Source organism: Petromyzon marinus, chromosome 23 (assembly GCF_048934315.1).
Source record: "Petromyzon marinus isolate PM22_M1 ecotype Great Lakes invasive population chromosome 23, UKy_Petmar_22M1.pri1.0, whole genome shotgun sequence".
In the NCBI taxonomy this organism is placed as follows: Eukaryota; Metazoa; Chordata; class Hyperoartia; order Petromyzontiformes; family Petromyzontidae; genus Petromyzon; species Petromyzon marinus.
This window is the reverse complement of record NC_133689.1, coordinates 27,863,757-27,881,885: the sequence shown is the minus strand read 5'-3', so window position 1 is coordinate 27,881,885 and position 18,129 is coordinate 27,863,757. Positions and strand designations below refer to the sequence as shown.

The following is an 18,129-nucleotide window of genomic DNA, read 5'->3' as shown; positions in this document are numbered from 1 at the left end:
AATACCACAGCACAATACTAACAGCAGCAGCAGCAGCAGTCCAAGAGGCACTCTGCTGTATTAGTGCCGTTCTCTTACAGTACTACTGTGGGTAAAGTATGCATGCAGTGCCGACTCCTATGATCCCTCCCTTCTTCACGCAGCCACTCCCTGCATCGTAAATGTCCAGCTAAGTCGTCGCAATGTTGCCATGCCGAGAGCGAGAACCCGAACAGGCACTCTCTTTGAGCCACGGGGCTGCGCGCCCCATCACGGAACGACGCACGGACACGTGCCACTACACTGGACTGCCTTAAATCCATAATTAAAACTCGCGTGCACAAAGCAGGTGACTGACAGGGAGAGAACATTTTGTGTGAACCTGGACCACGGTATGGATGAGACGAAAAAGCCAGTGTTCCTGGAAGTCCAAATCCTCGATACGGGTGGAGGAATTGAGGAGTGAAGTTCGCGGCAGCAGCATAACAAGAGTGATAACAAGGCGACTGGCCGCCAGTGAGTGAGGGACTGTGGCGTATTAGAGGCTGCTGGATAATATAATCAATCATCCGGGCCACTGCTTTGCGGTGAACAATGAGGCTCACCAAGCGGCCAGCTCTAGGTTTCAGCTCAAACTGCAATGCTACCAATAGACAACCGCGGCATTCCACCTCACAAGAATACGTCGCAATGGTTTGCTTAGGAGAGAAGAAAGAGCAAACTAAATCAGAATATTTATTTATACTGCAAGAGGAATCTTATGAGCTATAAAGCTATTTTTCACAGATGTCCAGTATCGGCAGGTAAAAACGTTACAACAACAAACAATACAAAAACATGACAGACATGCAAAGTACAATAAAGGTGAACAAATCACCCAAAAACATATTAATACAACTAAATCATCCCCATTCTACCAGGCAAAGCCCACTGAAGCATTAAACGTATTTTTCAGAAGCGACCTGGCCACAAATGATAGCTCAACAAAATGACTAAAATAATCAGTGAAATAATTAAAATAATGTGAATGCACACGAACGCACCACAGAGCAGACACCATCAATGTCAAAGATGCATGAATTATTTTGGCTGCGTCGCGCATTGTCTCATGCTGCGATTCGAGATGTGGTGCAGAACCAGGAAGCCAAGACTTGCCCTGGTGATGCATTGGTGCAACCTGATTGTCGATCCGTCAAAGCAACTACAGCCGATCGCAAATGTCTAAAGATGAATTCATCACGTGCCACGAACACTGATTTTTTAAGCTGCTAAAACTGTTTTTTGTGTTTAGTTTGTTGTCTTTCCCCCACACCTCTGATTAGCACGGTTGGCTACGTATGGTGCGACAGAAGTTCAACATACATACATACATACGTCCTGGAATTGCTGTAATCAGACAATTACTTTCATTGCCAAAAAATTTAAGGACTTAACCTCAACCCCACACCTAACTAGACAAGCATGGTATGCAAGCGTCAAGTTAATTTTGACATACACACATGCATAATAAGCGGATACTGGATTTCAGTGCCATCAGAGCACTACTGTCACTGCCTTCAGCCTGAAAATCGGTCCTAGAGTTTGCTTGCGTTGCGCCAATGCTGCTGAAATCATGCACTCCCACCAAGGCCGTGTGGAAGACACGTTGTGTGAGAAATGGCTTTTGTTTTATGTGAAGGGACAGATATTTGCAGCAGGCGTAGTCTGCTAATGTGTTGTGTTTCTCCTTGCTATGGGTTGCACAGCAATATTGACTGCCTAATATGCCATTACACGTGTAATACTTGTGGTAATAACCACAGGAAGTCGCTTTTGGGCAGGTGCATCATCCGCTAATAGACTGAAGTGTTTCCGCCACTCGACCGGTCTGCATTTCTGACGGTCGCTAAAGTGCATTTCAGTCTCGGTTCCATGCTTAGCTTAGGGATGGGGCGCATTTCAGGTGAAGTGGTCATAGGCCGTGGCTGTACTTGGAATGGGACTGCCGTGCACACCAGGTGTAGCAGACGATGTTGCGGCAAAAGTCCATCTTTGGGCCCTTCTCCGATCCCACATCTGTGTCACTGGACTTCACCAAACCCCCATCGTCCTGCATAGTGATGTAGGGCACCGCGGTGGCGAGATGTTCACTACCTCGTCCGTTATGCAGGAGGTCGTGGGTTCAATCCCGCTGCCTGTATATTTGGAGTTTGCATGTTCTCCCCATGCTCGCGTGGATTTTTCTCCAGATCCTCCGATTTTCCCTCCACAGTTTGAAACATGCATCTAAGAGAATTTGGCTACTATAGATGTCCACACGATAGCCATTTCGTTGAGCTATCATTTGTGGTCAGGTCACTTGTGAAAATAAGCTACATAGCGAAGTGGGCCTTACCTGGTAAAATTTTTTATATTTTTTTAGTCATATCACCTCGAGGAGAACACATGGGGAAGCCCTCATCCAGCATTGGATTGCGTAATAAACTGTACACCTGCACAATGCAGTCAATCCCCAAGCACTGCAATAGGTCCCAGGGGCTGTGAACAAAATACAGGGCATTGTCACGGGAACACGGGGCGCAGGCCGAGTGTTGCTCAGCGCCCGGGGACCAGTCTCGCCAAGGCACAATGAGAACAACGAGGAACGTTCTTCTGTTAATGGTGACAAAACCCAACGCCTGCCCCTGTCAGGAAGCCACGGCCGTTGGTGCCACATTCTCTGCTGAACTGCCACCGGTTAATTTTGCTTCGTCAACGCAAAACGTGAAATGCGGCACCTTGTAGATGACTAAGCGTGTGTACGCTACGTACGACCCCTTCATCAATCCGAAGCTGGATGACGCCCTTCCCCACGCCACACGGGGGCAATGCAGGTCATTTGATTGTCCGTCAATGCGCTGGTCAGTGCGGGTTGGGGAAGGCGGATAGCGTAGACGTAGGAGCGTAGAGGGACAGTACAATAGTGCATTTTTATGTACTGCACTCTACAGCCCGGCAGCCTATAACAACCTGTTCTGGTGGCCGTCACCTATTCAATGACTATCCTGGCTCAAGTCTACTTAGCCTCTGAGATCCCATGAGATCGGGCGCCTTCCGGGTGATTTGTCCATTGGCCAAAATAATGCAACATAAACATTACCCACGAACATTTGTTTGACACAATACTGTACAGCAGGGGTCCCTAACCCCCGTGCCACGGACCGGTAGCGGTCCGTGGCCTATTAGGAACCGGGCCGCACAGCAGGAGGTGAGTGGTGAGTCCGCGCGTGGCCCGCCCATGGTTTTATTTACCACTTACGTCCGCGCCTCTTTCTCGCACTGCGCACTTGTCTCAGTCACAGTTTTGGTAAGCCCCACAAGCTAACCCCTAGTAGCCAAAATGAGTAAAAAAACAAATGTCGCTAGAGAGCTTCTTTGAAAAGGGGGAAAGACCCAAGATGAACACCCCCCCCCCCCCCCCCCGGTCCGTGAAAAAATTGTCTTCCACGAAACCGGTCCCTGGTGCCAAAAAGGTTGGGGAACGCTGCTGTACAGTATCTTATTTCAAACCTGCATAAGTCTGCAATGTGCTTCAGTGTCAATGTAATGCCATTGTGGCACCACCGTGGCGAGATGTCAACTGCCTCGCCTAGTCGTGGGTTCGATCTCGACACTGACGCCTGTATATTTGGAATTTGCATGTCTCTCTCTCTCTCCCAGTGGTCGCTTGGATTTTTCTCCAGGTCCTCCAGTTTTTCCCTCCACATTCAGAAACATGCGTTTAGAGTATTCTGCTGCTATAAATTTTCACATGATAAGCCACTTCGTTGAGCTATCATTTGTAGCCAGGTCGCTTCTGAAAAAGAGCCTTACAGCTCAACGGTGTGACCGCCACCAAGAGCACGGCAGCTCACGCGGCGGCCATGGGGCTCTGGACAAATATCGCCGTACCCTGGGGTCTGGAAAGGCAACTTGTGGTGTTACCCGCTCTCATTCCCTCATCACTCCCGTGGCACCAATATAGCAGCATACGGCTTCACTGAGGGGCTAAATACCAACAGCTGGCTATAGCTTAACTGGAGTTAAATACAAACAGCTGCATACGGCTTCACTGAGGTTAAATACCAACAGCTGGTTTCGACTGAACCAGGGATTAAATACAAATTCAAGGATGGTTGCTCCACTATGAGCACAGGGCACATCGCCATGAGGGGTGACGGCTGGCGGTCGAGGCCGACGTCAGAGCGGCAGCCAAGAGAGGGGTCCGAGGGGACGTCCACAATGTCACAACGCACCACGCGGCTGCACGCGAGCTGATTTCGTCACTCCACCTCGCAGCACACAGGTGCACAGTGGATTGCTACATTGCGGGACTGAGAGACGGCGATGGCTTGCGATGGATTGATCGAGGCTGACAATGATGGTGATGCTCCACGCCACTGGAAATTTGGATAAAATATACAAGAAAGACCTCGGACTCTCACTTGGCTGCCTACTGGTTTAAATATCAAAACAAGTCAGAATCAGAATATTTATTCATATTGGATGAATCCAATGGGCTTTTCAAAGATGTCCAGTAGGGGTGGGTAGGAACGTTACAACAACAAACAATACAAAAACACGACAGGAGTGAAAAGTACAAGAAAGGTAAACAAATCACTCAAACACATACAAATAAAACTAAACCATCCTACCAGACAAAGCCCACTGAGGTATTAACTTATTTTCTAAAGTGACCTGGCTACCACAAATGACAGCTCAACAAAGTAGCTTATCATTTAGACATTTATAATAGGAAAATTACCTAAATAGTCCATACGCACGTGCATAGGATAACAACGTGAGCATTGATATTTCGGATGCCCCACGTTGGCGGGTGGCTCAGAGGTCAGGGTGCTTAGCTGGCACCGCTGAGGCGATTCGTTAGAATACAGGCGGACGCCAGTGATTGGCTTCTCAATTGCAGAAAGTTGATCCCCTTAGTTCAGTCACCAATGATCATATTTAAAAAAAATATATTTCTTTTGTCTAAATTTCAGCTCTGAGAAAATTGTGAAAATATCAGTGCGACCATCACGTGAAGAATACTCCTCTGTGCAGCAGGACGGGCGGTAAAGCGCTACCCCCCTGGAGTGGACAATAGGTGGCTGGGGATCACCAGAAGTCGCTCTGTGAAATGGGCGCCGTGGTGGCGAGATGTTATCTCCCTCGCCTGGTAAACAGGAGGTAGTGGGTTCTATCCCGACCCTCACGCCTGCTGTATATTTGGAGTTTGCATGTTCTTCCCATGGTCGCGTGGACTTTTCTCCGGGTCATCCGGTTTATCCCTCCACATTTAGAAACATGTGTTTAGAGTATTTGGCTCCACGTGATAAGCCACTTCAATGAGCTATCACTTGTGGCCAGGTGGCTTCTGAAAAGAGCTACAAAGCTTAATGGGCCTGAGGACCCATTCCGTGCACTCTTTAAATGCCTCAGTGTTATGAAATGCGTTATGGTTCAACAAAAAGAGGGAAGCATTGTTAAAACTTATCATTAAGAATGTTTGCATGTAATGCTGTAAAAAATACTGCATAGTAAATAAAACATAAAATAAAGGAACATAAATAGCAAAAAAAATATTTTATTTTCACTTCCCTTGAGTCCTGATGCTAGCTTGTAGTCGGAATGGGGGTACAAGTCACCACAATTGCACGCAGCACCACGCCTGGCTGCCTTTGTCTCCCCAGCGATGATATTTACACTCCAGGTATTAATTGGAGTCGACTATCGGAAGCCCCATGACCAATTTAGATAATCATCACTGGTGTTGACCGTGAGCGGAAACTGAACTTAGGTCGCCACTTTGGTAGCGCAGTGCGCTAACCGCTACACTGCCGTCCCCCACACATTCACTTTCATACACACACGTGCGCGCGTGTGTTCATAAGTCGAGGACTGCCTGTATATGCGTATGTTTTTAAACCTTTCAGATGCTCAATTATAGCACGTAGAAGAATGTGCCAGCTCTACACACGAAACACCTGCGACCACAACGTGTCCAAACAACACGGGCAGCGTGGACGGAACCTTCAAGCATGATGCGTGGAGTGGCAACAGCATCGTTCACATGACGGGGTCGAGAGTCAAGGTTGAGCGTGGTCGAGTGTCGGGCCCATGGTGCAGGCACGCTGCCTACCGGGGTAGGGTAAACTTTCACAGCAAGCGCTCTCACCACCACCTAATTCAATGCACCGTACAGAACACAACATTACGCATGTGCGTCCACCACGGGCCCACGTGGCTCATGACAGCGGCCTCACAGCCAACCGTAAACGAAGTGGTGACAAAGACAAAGTTCCTATGTGTTTAGCATTAGCACACGTTTGGGGGAGGGCACTTGTTTGCGAGCACCTATGAAGGCCGGCACGCCACAAGAGGGGGTGGGTGGCCAGCACCACGACCGGCCAGCTTTGTCTCCCCAGTGGCGATGTTTACACATTGCACAAGGTACTCATTTGAGGCTGAGTCGACTTAGGGGAAGCCGAGGACCGGTTCAGATAATCGCCACTGGTGTTGGCCGTGAGTGGGAATCAAACTCGGGTCGCCGGGTTTGTGGCACAGCGTGCTAACTGTGACACCACTGCTCCCCACACACACACGCATGTACAGTGTGCGCTCGAAAACACGATGGGCGCATTGCTGTGTCCCCACACACAACGGGGGCGTTTGTGGTGACCCCAAAAATTAAAATAGTTTTTTCGATTACGATGACGAAGCTCAAAACCTGAGCAGCACGCAAAGCAGCGTTGTTTTTTGTTGCTGTTAGCCGCGTATTCTCGCTGCATGGGGAACCCTCACCCCGGTTCAGTACCGTGCTGTGCAGTAACCGGAGCCCCGGGTTGTATCGGTTTAGGAATTAGCTTGTGATCAGCAATCGTTTCAGTGTCCTTTTACCTTTCTTTAATATTGCTTTGTCATTGTTCTCGTGTATTTAAAAAGAACACAACAGTGTAGATAACATTACAAGCTCTTAATAGACTACATTTGTCCTTCTTGGCAAGAGGAATATCCTGGTACACCCTGTCCCTGTTTGGACACAGTGTATGCCTGATTTCACGTTGTATATAACATTGTATATTACCGAGGAATGAAAATCCCCATTTATTTTTCAAGTCTACATTTAACGATTAGAGTTCTGCTTGTGATGTCTGGCCAAATCACCTTCGAGCAAAGTATCTCCCCACGCGAGAGGAAACTGCAATTCTTGGGAGAAACCTGACACCTTGGAGGAGACCGTGCGTTCAAGAGTGGCAGCTTGACCCGATGCACAAGGTCGTTACCCGGGCACGAGCGTGAACACGGCGCACGGACCGCGGTGCGTGCATCTACGCAACGTGCATGGTGATACTCTCGTGGATTCAGGACTCGATGATTTGTTCACTTCGTCTTCTCCCGAATGTGATCCCAATTTTGTTATCGGCGCCCCATCCGTTCGGATCTCTCGCACGACGATGTAACCCCTTCATGTTAGAGAACGGTCCATGGAAGCGGATATCACAGAGCTACCTCTGAGATGAGAAACGCCTCTGAGATGAGAAACGCCTCCAAGGGACGTGTGGTCCACACAGTAGGGGGGACTGCGCTTTCCTACCCACCCTGCAATACGAGAATAATGTTTGTCGTGTGACAAAAAACAATGTTTTTAATTCTCAAGAGCTGGAATTTGACCAAATAAAATGCAGGACCGAATTTTGTCTTTATGGGGTTTTCTACTGCAGTGACCAGGCTGAGACCATCAACTCACCACACCTGAGAAACCGGTTTAATCACAGGCGGCTGCCTGGGATTTAAACCCAGGACCTCAGCGATGCCAGCTCAGTGCTCTGAACCCGGCCCCACCTTTCTCTCTAACTGGGCAATAGCTACTGAAGCCACGATGTGTAAGGGAGCTGCAGCAACGTTTCAGTGAAAAACGATGATTAAAGCTGACGAGAAGTGCTTTCTCATTCCTGGCACCGCGTCACAGGGAACTTGATTCACCATCTGAAGGTTGTGAGTTCATATCCCTTATAGGGCTCAACTCAGCCCACCGTACCTCTGAAGTAAAAGAATATCACAGTTGGAAGTCCACGACATAGCTGTGCAAAGCCCTAGGACAACCCTTTTGTGTATGGTGGTCACCCATCCAAGCATTATCCCGGCTCAACCCTGCAAAGCTTCTAAGATCTGATGAGACTGGCCACGTTCCAGGTGATTTGGTCACAGGGTGTTTGCGAAAATACAAACACTTCATTTTCTTTCAGCAAAAAATATATTTCCCTTCATACGTTGCATATTCAAAGTCAAATATGTTGTAAAAGAAAATGGGACAGCATTCATCTCCATGAGTGAAAATTCCACATTCCCATGGCGGGAACTAGTCAATTCAATTACAATCGCCACTTGCCCACCATAATGATGTGGCATTGATCTCCACGGGGACGATTGGCCGAGTGATCGTGAACATATGACCTCTGTTCAGGTGGCGAGTCAAGCGCTTAGCACAACAGCGCCCGGCCAGGCTGCAGCACACAGCACGCATTCACCCACGGAGGCCCCGCGTGGCAAATGCTGCCCACGCCGCTACACCGCTGTGGAGATGCCAGCGCGCACAGTCCTCGCCCGGCGTGTGCAGCGTAGCAAATACGTGGGCGCAGGATTTCACCTCTGCAAAAAAAGTCAAAGCGGGTGGAAATTCCACATTTTCCACAGAAGGGTCAAGAAGCGTCGCGCAAGGTAAGAGCTCGCCGTTACCCGATGGTGCGAGCATGGTCTCGCCCGGGAGGAGGCACCTGATCATTGCCGTTGCCAACCACAGCCTGTCCCGACAGGGAACGAAGACCTGCGCCCCCGCGCCCCCCAAGACGGCGACATCCGACACGCTCGCAAAAAGCGACAATCCGGCGAGTGCAGGCCCACGTGCTTTCAACATTCCGTCTCCACGGCTGACGTCCCCCCCTCTCCCTACCGCCCCTTCCCCCTCTGGGGGCCACGGGTTCCCTTCCTTTGGCCACCACCACCAGCGTGAGTCTGGACCACAGCCACTGGTGGTGCCCACTCCCCAAGGGGACGGGCACTGACGGCGTCCGCCAGAGCCCTGCCGCTGCACCAACACACGGTCCATGCAGGCAGCGTGCAGGCACGTGAGGGCATGGTGCGAGAGTCGAGGATGAGAGAGTTGGGGATGAGAGAGTCTGGGAGGAAAAAGTCAGGGAGGAAAGAGGCAGGGATGGGAGAGTCAGGGAGAAGACAGCCAGGGAGGAGAGAGCCAGGGAGGAGAGTCAGGCATTGGAGAGCCAGGGAGGAGAGGGTCATGGAGGAGAGTCTGTGAGAGTCAGAGCTGTGACAATGAGTGCAAAGCGGAAATTGCTCTGCGTGTTCCTCCCTGTGGCCTCCACACGGAGCCTGTGTCCACGCATCACCATTTATAAATAAGGCACCGCGTCACAACGCATGAATACACATGGAACAGGGGATTCACTTAAATACGAGCGTGTTCCAGTGTGTCAATGTGTGGTGCTGGCCACCCACCCCCTCGTGTGCCGTGCCGGCCTTCATAGATCGTCGCTAAAAGCATTTGTCCCAAAAGTTTGTTATGTCAGTGTGTGCATCAGTGTGTCAATGTGTGAGCGTGTGCACTGGTGTGTCAATGTGTGAGCGTGTGCACTGGTGTGTCAATGTGTGAGCGTGTGCACTGGTGTGTAAATGTGTCAGTGTGTGCACTGGTGTGTCAATGTGTCAGTGTGTGCACCGGTGTGCCTTCGAGTAACACACACAGTGAGATGTGGTGTGTAGCAACCCTGCCACCTAGATTCGATTCCCGACCCCAGATAACTGCAGTGAAAACAGAAACCAACATACTGGTCCTGCGCCTCCCCTAGATCGACCCAGCCTCAGATGAATATTTGGTGCGATTGTAAACATCACTACTGGGGAGACATAGGAGGATAGGCGTGATGCTAGCCATACCACCCCCTCATTTTTGAGCCGTTCAGACCTCCATAGGTTCTACTCATTTTAGCACGATTAGCGAGGTTGGCTGTGTAGAGTGCGAAAGAGGTTCAACATGCATACAATAGCACTTGCCCCAACAACCTATAAGACACCTTACGATGAACCTTTGTCTTTATCCCAGATAATGACCCAGTCACAGTGTGTGTTAGTGTTCGTGTGTGTATCAAATTGTGTTGCAGTGTATGCAAGTGTGTCACTATTTGTATTTGTCCGTGTGTGTGTGTGTTTCGGAATGTGTGTCAGTATGTGTGTGTGTCAGGGTGTGTGTGTGTCAGTAGGTGTGTGTGTCAGTGGGGAGCGGTAGTGTAGCGGTTAGCGCTACGCTGCGCTATGAACCTGGCGAACCGGGTTCGATTCCCACTCACGGCCAACACCAGTGACGATTATCTGAACCGGTCCCGGGACTCCCCTAGGTCGACTTAGCCTCAAATGAGTACCTGGTGCGGTGGATAAAAACATTGCCACTGGAGAGACTAAGGCGGTCGGGTGTGGTGCTGCCCACCCACCCCCCTCGTGTACCGTTCCGGCCTTCATAGGTGCTCGCTAACAGCACTTGCCCCTACAGTCTGTTAAGGCTACACGGGGGGATCTTTATATGTATATAGGGTGTGCGTGTAATCTACAGTTTATATGAGTGTCTTCGTGTGTGTAATCTACAGTGCGTGTAGGTGTGTCTGTATGTAATCTACAGTGTATGTAGGCGTGTCTGTGTGTGAGCAATCGACAGTGTCTGTAGGTGTGTCTGGGGAGCGGTAGTGTAGCGGTTAGCGCTACGCTGCGCTATGAACCTGGCGACCCGGGTTCGATTCCCGCTCACGGCCAACACCAGTGACGATTATCTGAACCGGTCCCGGGCCTCCCCTAGGTCCACTCAGCCTCAAATGAGTACCTGGTGCCGTGTGTAAACATTGCCACTAGGGAGACAAAGGCGGTCGGGCGTGGTGCTGGCCACCCACCCCCTCGCGTACCGTTCCGGCCTTCATAGGTGCTCGATAACAGCACTTGCCCCTACAGTCTGTTAAGGCTACACGGGGGATCTTTGTCTTTGTTATCTAGGTGTGCCAGTGTGTGCGTCTGTAAATCTACAGTGTGTGCGTCTGTAAATCTACAGTGTGTGCGTTTGTGTGTAATATAGTGTAGGTGTGTGCATCTACAGTGTAGGTGTGTGCATCTACAGTGTATGAGTGTGTTAGTGTGTGCGTTGTGTGTACACAAAGACACTGATACGCTTATTGCCACGTTTGAGTGACATACACGGATCGTGCATCGTGTGTGTGTGTGCTGTCACGTAGCCTGTGTGTAGTGGTTACAAGTGTGTGTGTGTGTGCTGTCACATAGTCTGTGTGTAGGGGTTACAAGTGTGTGTGTGTGTGCTGTCACGTAGTCTGTGTGTCGGGGTTTCAAGTGTGTGTGCTGTCACGTAGCCTGTGTGTAGGGGTTACAAGTGTGTGTGTGTGCTGTCACGTAGTCTGTGTGTAGTGGTTACAAGTGTGTGTGTGTTGTCACGTAGTCTGTGTGTAGGGGTTACAAGTGTGTGTGTGTGTGCTGTCACGTAGTCTGTGTGTCGGGGTTTCAAGTGTGTGTGTTGTCACGTAGTCTGTGTGTAGTGGTTACAAGTGTGTGTGCTGTCACGTAGCCTGTGTGTAGGGGTTACAAGTGTGTGTGTGTGTGTGCTGTCACGTAGTCTGTGTGTAGGGGTTACAAGTGTGTGTGTGTGTGTGTTGTCACGTAGTCTGTGTGTAGTGGTTACAAGTGTGTGTGTGTGTGCTGTCACGTAGCCTGTGTGTAGGGGTTACAAGTGTGTGTGTGTTGTCACGTAGTCTGTGTGTAGGGGTTACAAGTGTGTGTGTGTGTTGTCACGTAGTCTGTGTGTAGGGGTTACAAGTGTGTGTGTGTGTGCTGTCATGTAGCCTGTGTGTAGTGGTTACAAGTGTGTGTGTGTGTGCTGTCACGTAGCCTGTGTGTAGGGGTTACAAGTGTGTGTGCTGTCACGTAGTCTGTGTGTAGGGGTTACAAGTGTGTGTGTGTTGTCACGTAGTCTGTGTGTAGGGGTTACAAGTGTGTGTGTGTTGTCACGTAGTCTGTGTGTAGGGGTTACAAGTGTGTGTGTGTTGTCACGTAGTCTGTGTCTAGGGGTTACAAGTGTGTGTGTGTGCTGTCACGTAGTCTGTGTGTAGGGGTTACAAGTGTGTGTGTGTGTGCTGTCACGTAGTCTGTGTGTAGTGGTTACAAGTGTGTGTGTGTTGTCACGTAGTCTGTGTGTAGGGGTTACAAGTGTGTGTGTGTGCTGTCACGTAGTCTGTGTGTCGGGGTTTCAAGTGTGTGTGTGTTGTCACGTAGTCTGTGTGTAGTGGTTACAAGTGTGTGTATGTGTGCTGTCACGTAGTCTGTGTGTAGTGGTTACAAGTGTGTGTGTGGTCACGTAGTCTGTGTGTAGGGGTTACAAGTGTGTGTGTGTGTGCTGTCACGTAGTCTGTGTGTAGGGGTTACAAGTGTGTGTGTGTGTGCTGTCACGTAGTCTGTGTGTAGGGGTTACAAGTGTGTGTGTGTGTGTGCTGTCACGTAGTCTGTGTGTAGGGGTTACAAGTGTGTGTGTGTGTGCTGTCACGTTGCCTGTGTGTAGGGGTTACAAGTGTGTGTGTGTGTGTGCTGTCACGTAGTCTGTGTGTAGGGGTTACAAGTGTGTGTGTGTGTGCTGTCACGTTGCCTGTGTGTAGGGGTTACAAGTGTGTGTGTGTGTGCTGTCACGTAGTCTGTGTGTAGGTGTTACAAGTGTGTGTGTGTGCTGTCACGTAGTCTGTGTGTAGGGGTTACAAGTGTGTGTGTGTGCTGTCACGTAGTCTGTGTGTAGGGGTTACAAGTGTGTGTGTGTGTGCTGTCACGTAGTCTGTGTGTAGGGGTTACAAGTGTGTGTGTGTGTGTGCTGTCACGTAGTCTGTGTGTAGGGGTTACAAGTGTGTGTGTGTGCTGTCACGTAGTCTGTGTGTAGGGGTTACAAGTGTGTGTGTGTGTGCTGTCACGTAGTCTGTGTGTAGGGGTTACAAGTGTGTGTGTGTGCTGTCACATAGTCTGTGTGTAGGGGTTACAAGTGTGTGTGTGTGCTGTCACGTAGCCTGTGTGTAGGGGTACAAGTGTGTGTGTGTGCTGTCACGTAGTCTGTGTGTAGGGGTTACAAGTGTGTGTGTGTGTTGTCACGTAGTCTGTGTGTAGTGGTTACACGTGTGTGTGTGTGTGTGCTGTCACGTAGCCTGTGTGTAGGGGTTACAAGTGTGTGTGTGTGTGCTGTCACGTAGTCTGTGTGTCAGGGTTTCAAGTGTGTGTGTTGTCACGTAGTCTGTGTGTAGGGGTTACAAGTGTGTGTGTGTGTGTGCTGTCACGTAGTCTGTGTGTAGTGGTTACAAGTGTGTGTGTGTTGTCACGTAGTCTGTGTGTAGGGGTTACAAGTGTGTGTGTGTGTGCTGTCACGTAGTCTGTGTGTCGGGGTTACAAGTGTGTGTGTGTGTGCTGTCACGTAGTCTGTGTCTAGGGGTTACAAGTGTGTGTGTGTGTGTGCTGTCACGTAGTCTGTGTGTAGTGGTTACAAGTGTGTGTGTGTGCTGTCACGTAGCCTGTGTGTAGGGGTTACAAGTGTGTGTGTGTGTGTGCTGTCACGTAGCCTGTGTGTAGGGGTTACAAGTGTGTGTGTGTGCGTGCTGTCACGTAGTCTGTGTGTAGGGGTTACAAGTGTGTGTGTGTGCTGTCACGTAGTCTGTGTGTAAGGGTTACAAGTGTGTGTGTGTGTGCTGTCACGTAGTCTGTGTGTAGGGGTTACAAGTGTGTGTGTGTGTGTGCTGTCACGTAGTCTGTGTGTAGGGGTTACAAGTGTGTGTGTGTGTGTGCTGTCACGTAGTCTGTGTGTAGGGGTTACAAGTGTGTGTGTGTGTGCTGTCACGTAGTCTGTGTGTAGGGGTTACAAGTGTGTGTGTGTGCTGTCACGTTGCCTGTGTGTAGGGGTTACAAGTGTGTGTGTGTGCTGTCACGTAGTCTGTGTGTAGTGGTTACAAGTGTGTGTGTGTGTGCTGTCACGTAGTCTGTGTGTAGTGGTTACAAGTGTGTGTGTGTGTGTGCTGTCACGTAGTCTGTGTGTAGGGGTTACAAGTGTGTGTGTGTAAAGGTGTGTTGGTTTTGGGAGCGGTTGTGCAGCGTTTTGGCATGGTCAGCGCACCGCACTATGACCCACTTTGATTCCCGCTCATGGCCAAAACCAGTGACGATTATTTGAACCGGTCCTGGGCATCCCGGAGGTCGACTCAGGCTCAAATGTGTACCCGGTGCGGTGTGTAGTAAACATCGCCACTAGGGAGACAAAGGCGGCCGGGCGTGGTGTTGATCACCCACCCCCTTCGTGTGCCGTTCCGGCCTTCATAGGTGCTCGCTAACAGCGCTTGCCCCAACAGTCTGTTCAGGCTGTACGGGGGGGTCTGTGTATTTGTACACGACAGTGAGTGTGTGTGTACACTAGTGCGAGTCTCGCTCCCCGCCTCTGCTCTCTCACCTGTCTCTCTGCCAGTCTCGGCGTCTCCTCACGATCCCAGCGGCTCCAGGCGGGGGGTCCTCACCACGCTCCTCTTCCTCCTCCTCACTCTTCCTCTCACCACCACGCTCCTCCTTTTCCTCCTCCTCCTCACTCTTCCTCACCGGCCCTCTACCCTAGTCCTCACCACCCCGCTCCTCCTCCCTCTCCACCACCACCGCCGACCACCGACCACCCCACTCCGCTCTCCGGGTAGGCCGAGCTGGGTGGAGGATAGCGTGACACAGACACACACTCACACACTGTGACACACGCACAGACACACACTGACACACTGTGACACACGCACAGACACACACTGACACACTGTGACACACGCACAGACACACACTCGCACACTGTGACACACGCACAGACACACACTCACACACTGACACACGCACAGACACACACTCGCACACTGTGACACACACTGACACACTGTGACACACACTCACACACTGTGACACACGCACAGACACACACTCACACACTGTGACACACGCACAGACACACACTGACACACTGTGACACACACTGACACACTGTGACACACGCACAGACACACACTCACACACTGTGCACACACTGACACACTGTGACACACGCACAGACACACACTGACACACTGTGACACACGCACAGACACACACTGTGACACACGCACAGACACACACTGACACACTGTGACACACACACAGACACACACTGTGACACACACTGTGACACACACTCACACACTGTGACACACGCACAGACACACACTGTGACACACACTGTGACACACGCACAGACACGCACAAACACACACTGTGACACACGCACAGACACACACTGTGACACACGCACAGACACACACAGACACACTGTGACACACACTGACACACACTGTGACACACGCACAGCCGCTCCCTCTATCTCTCGCTCTCCCTACCGCTCTCCCCACAGCTCTCAGCCTCGCCTCTGCTCTCCCGCACGGCGCCTCCCGTCTGCGCTCAGGGCCGAAGGGGCGGGGCTGTGGGGGAGGTCACGGGGCTGTGGGGGAGGGGCTGAGGGAGGGGGGGGCTGGGGGTGGGGCTGTGGGGGAGGGGCTGAGGGAGGGGCTGGGGGAGGGGCTGAGGGAGGGGGGGGCTGGGGGAGGGGCTGAGGGAGGGGGGCTGGGGGAGGGGCTGAGGGAGGGGGGGGCTGGGGGAGGAGTCGGAGGAGACCGCGAGGGGAGCTCCTCCTGCAGCGATGGGGGGGGGGTAGGCGGAGTCGGCGGGGAGGGGGGGCTACCCCCCTCCCCGCGTGAACCTGGTCCACACGTTGTCGCGCGCCCCTTGCGGGCACTGTGCGTGCATGTGTGTACACACGCACGCGCGTCTGTACACACACGCGCGTGTGTGTGTCTACACACACGCGCGCACGTGTACACTACGATACCATCAGCAGGCACGTGTGTACACGCGCGCGTGTGTGTGCTTTATTGACCTGGTCAAGGGCTACGATACCATCAGTAGGCTTGGGTGGTTGTGCTTCGTGCTCTCGGGGTCACCCACTCTCTATTCCCACTCATCAAGGGCAATTCTTGATGGTGGGCAGGCCCCGGATAAAGCTGCATGGCCGGAGTCAGAGCCATTCCCTGTTCACGGTGGGGTACGGCAGGGATGTGCTCTGCTTCCACATTATTTAACATCATCTTCGACCACATAGTTCGAGAAGCCTCCAATGGCTGTACCGGAGGAATCTCCATCTGGTACAGATACAATGGGAGGCTGATGGATGCCCGGATGTGTTCAAGGGATGGCTCCCAACTGATTAACCATAAAAATAGGTTTTCTCTTTTTTTATGGCAACAAAACAGGGGTTAAGATGTTAAAACACCAAACTGAAACCTTTTGCAAGGAATCAAGTCTGCATTAACCACAGGTACCGAAAATAAAAAAAACATGCTCTCACAGTATATGCATTGTCTTTGAAACTGATTGGTCCACACCAGAGACAGCTTTCTTTAGAACCTAGTCTCAGTGTTAGACCAGAGGACGCCAAAAGGCGAACAGCACAAATACAATGCACTATCAGGACAATGAGAGCTCGGAGTGAGCAGCTACATCAGTGTCAAAATATAAGAATAGGTTTTCCCTTTTTTTGTTATTATGTACACTGATAATCTGGTGGTTTCTGCTCACTCTGAGGAGTTCAAGGTTTTGCTGCTGAACCTGGCGGGCGATTAAGAGGTGGGGTCTCACCATCAGCCACCAGCCTGAATATTTTGTATCATCCAATACTCTACTCACTCAACTCCCCATGAGTGATGAGGTAGTTGTCGCGATATATATGTTTCTGCACCAGGGTAGTGTGCTTATGACCAGCTCCGGTTTGGCAGCAGAGGTCTTATTCCGAATTAGCCAAGCAGCAATATATTTTCGTAAGCTGCGTAACGCTGTATGGAAATTACCAGGTCTGTCGTTACACACAAAGCTCTGAGATCTTCTCGGCCACAATGATGCCCTCTCTTATCTTTGCTTGAGAAACGTGGACCCCTGTAATGGAGCATTTGTCCCGGTTTTAAACTTTCAGGCTATCCTGCCTATGATCCATTCCGAGTTTAACCTGCATGCTGGATTGTGTGAGGTGCCCACAAACCCTTAAAAGATCCGGACACAGCCCCATCGGTGAGCTCCTCCAGCTGGGTCATGTAGCCCACGCAGCTTCTGTTTAGCCGGATAGAGGGGGCTAAACGAGCGTGGCACGGGCTGCAGTAGAGATGGACTGATGTGGTACAGAGGAATGTGGAGCTGAGTGGATTTGCCCATGACTGGTACCAGCGATGTTTAAGATCGGCCTCTATGGAGGTGGTTCGGAAAGGATGCTACTGGGCAGTTGGAGGCATTCGCCTTCCAGCAACAATGGAGGGTGGAGGAGCGACGCTCACAAAAACGAGCGGGGGCGCTGAGCGGATAAAACTCAGAAAGTTGGCACAGTCGGGAGCACAGTTGGTGCATCTGCCAGTCACCTCAATGAGTCAACCCATGGCACCTGGCTCTCTCCAGTGACGACACTTCACGTGGCCTCATGCGCAGAGCATGGTACAGGTGCCGTGGTGACGTCACCGCCACTTATTGGCGAACGGCGATTGTTGCATGAGGCTGTCTGTGGGTTAGTGTTTAAAGCTGTGTGTGTGGCTGTTTTTTTATGTGTACAGGGCTGGCCGCAAGTGCGTGCAATTGGGGCAAACAGGATTGGCTGTGTGGAGTGTGACTGTGCGAGGACGAATACGGTCGTGTTTGTGTGTGGGTGTAAGGCTGTGTGTGGGTCTGTTTGAGGTTGTCTCTGCGTATGAGTGAAGGTGTATAAACTGCCAGCGGGCCTTCGACGCTTCACGTACCATTAAAGTGCACATAGCCTGGCACACGCGAATGGCGGTTGTTATAAACTTCAGCACTGGGAAGACGAAGGCGGCCGGGGGTGGTTCGAGCCACCCACCCCCTTGTGTGCCGTGCTGGCCTTAAAACAGGTGCTCTCTATAACAGCACTTTCCCCACAAGTCTGTGAAAGGCTATGTGGGGGATCATTGTCTTTGTAAGGCTGTGGTGAGCAGTTGCGTAGCACCGGGCGAACCGAGT

At 51.1% G+C, this 18,129-nt stretch overlaps 1 protein-coding gene across 4 annotated transcripts in view; it reads right to left on the bottom strand.

Annotated features, from left to right (window-relative positions):
* Window positions 1–14,671, bottom strand: part of HIVEP2 (HIVEP zinc finger 2) — a 135,017-nt gene extending 120,346 nt beyond the window's left edge. For 3 of the 4 annotated variants that reach the window (XM_076069139.1, XM_076069138.1, XM_076069137.1), the window contains exon 1: window positions 14,507–14,671. The gene's annotated coding sequence lies outside the window, so the exon portion shown is untranslated. The remainder of the gene's footprint in view (window positions 1–14,506) is intronic. The other variant, XM_076069136.1, reaches the window with a different exon arrangement.
* Between the last annotated feature and the right edge of the window lie 3,458 nt (window positions 14,672–18,129).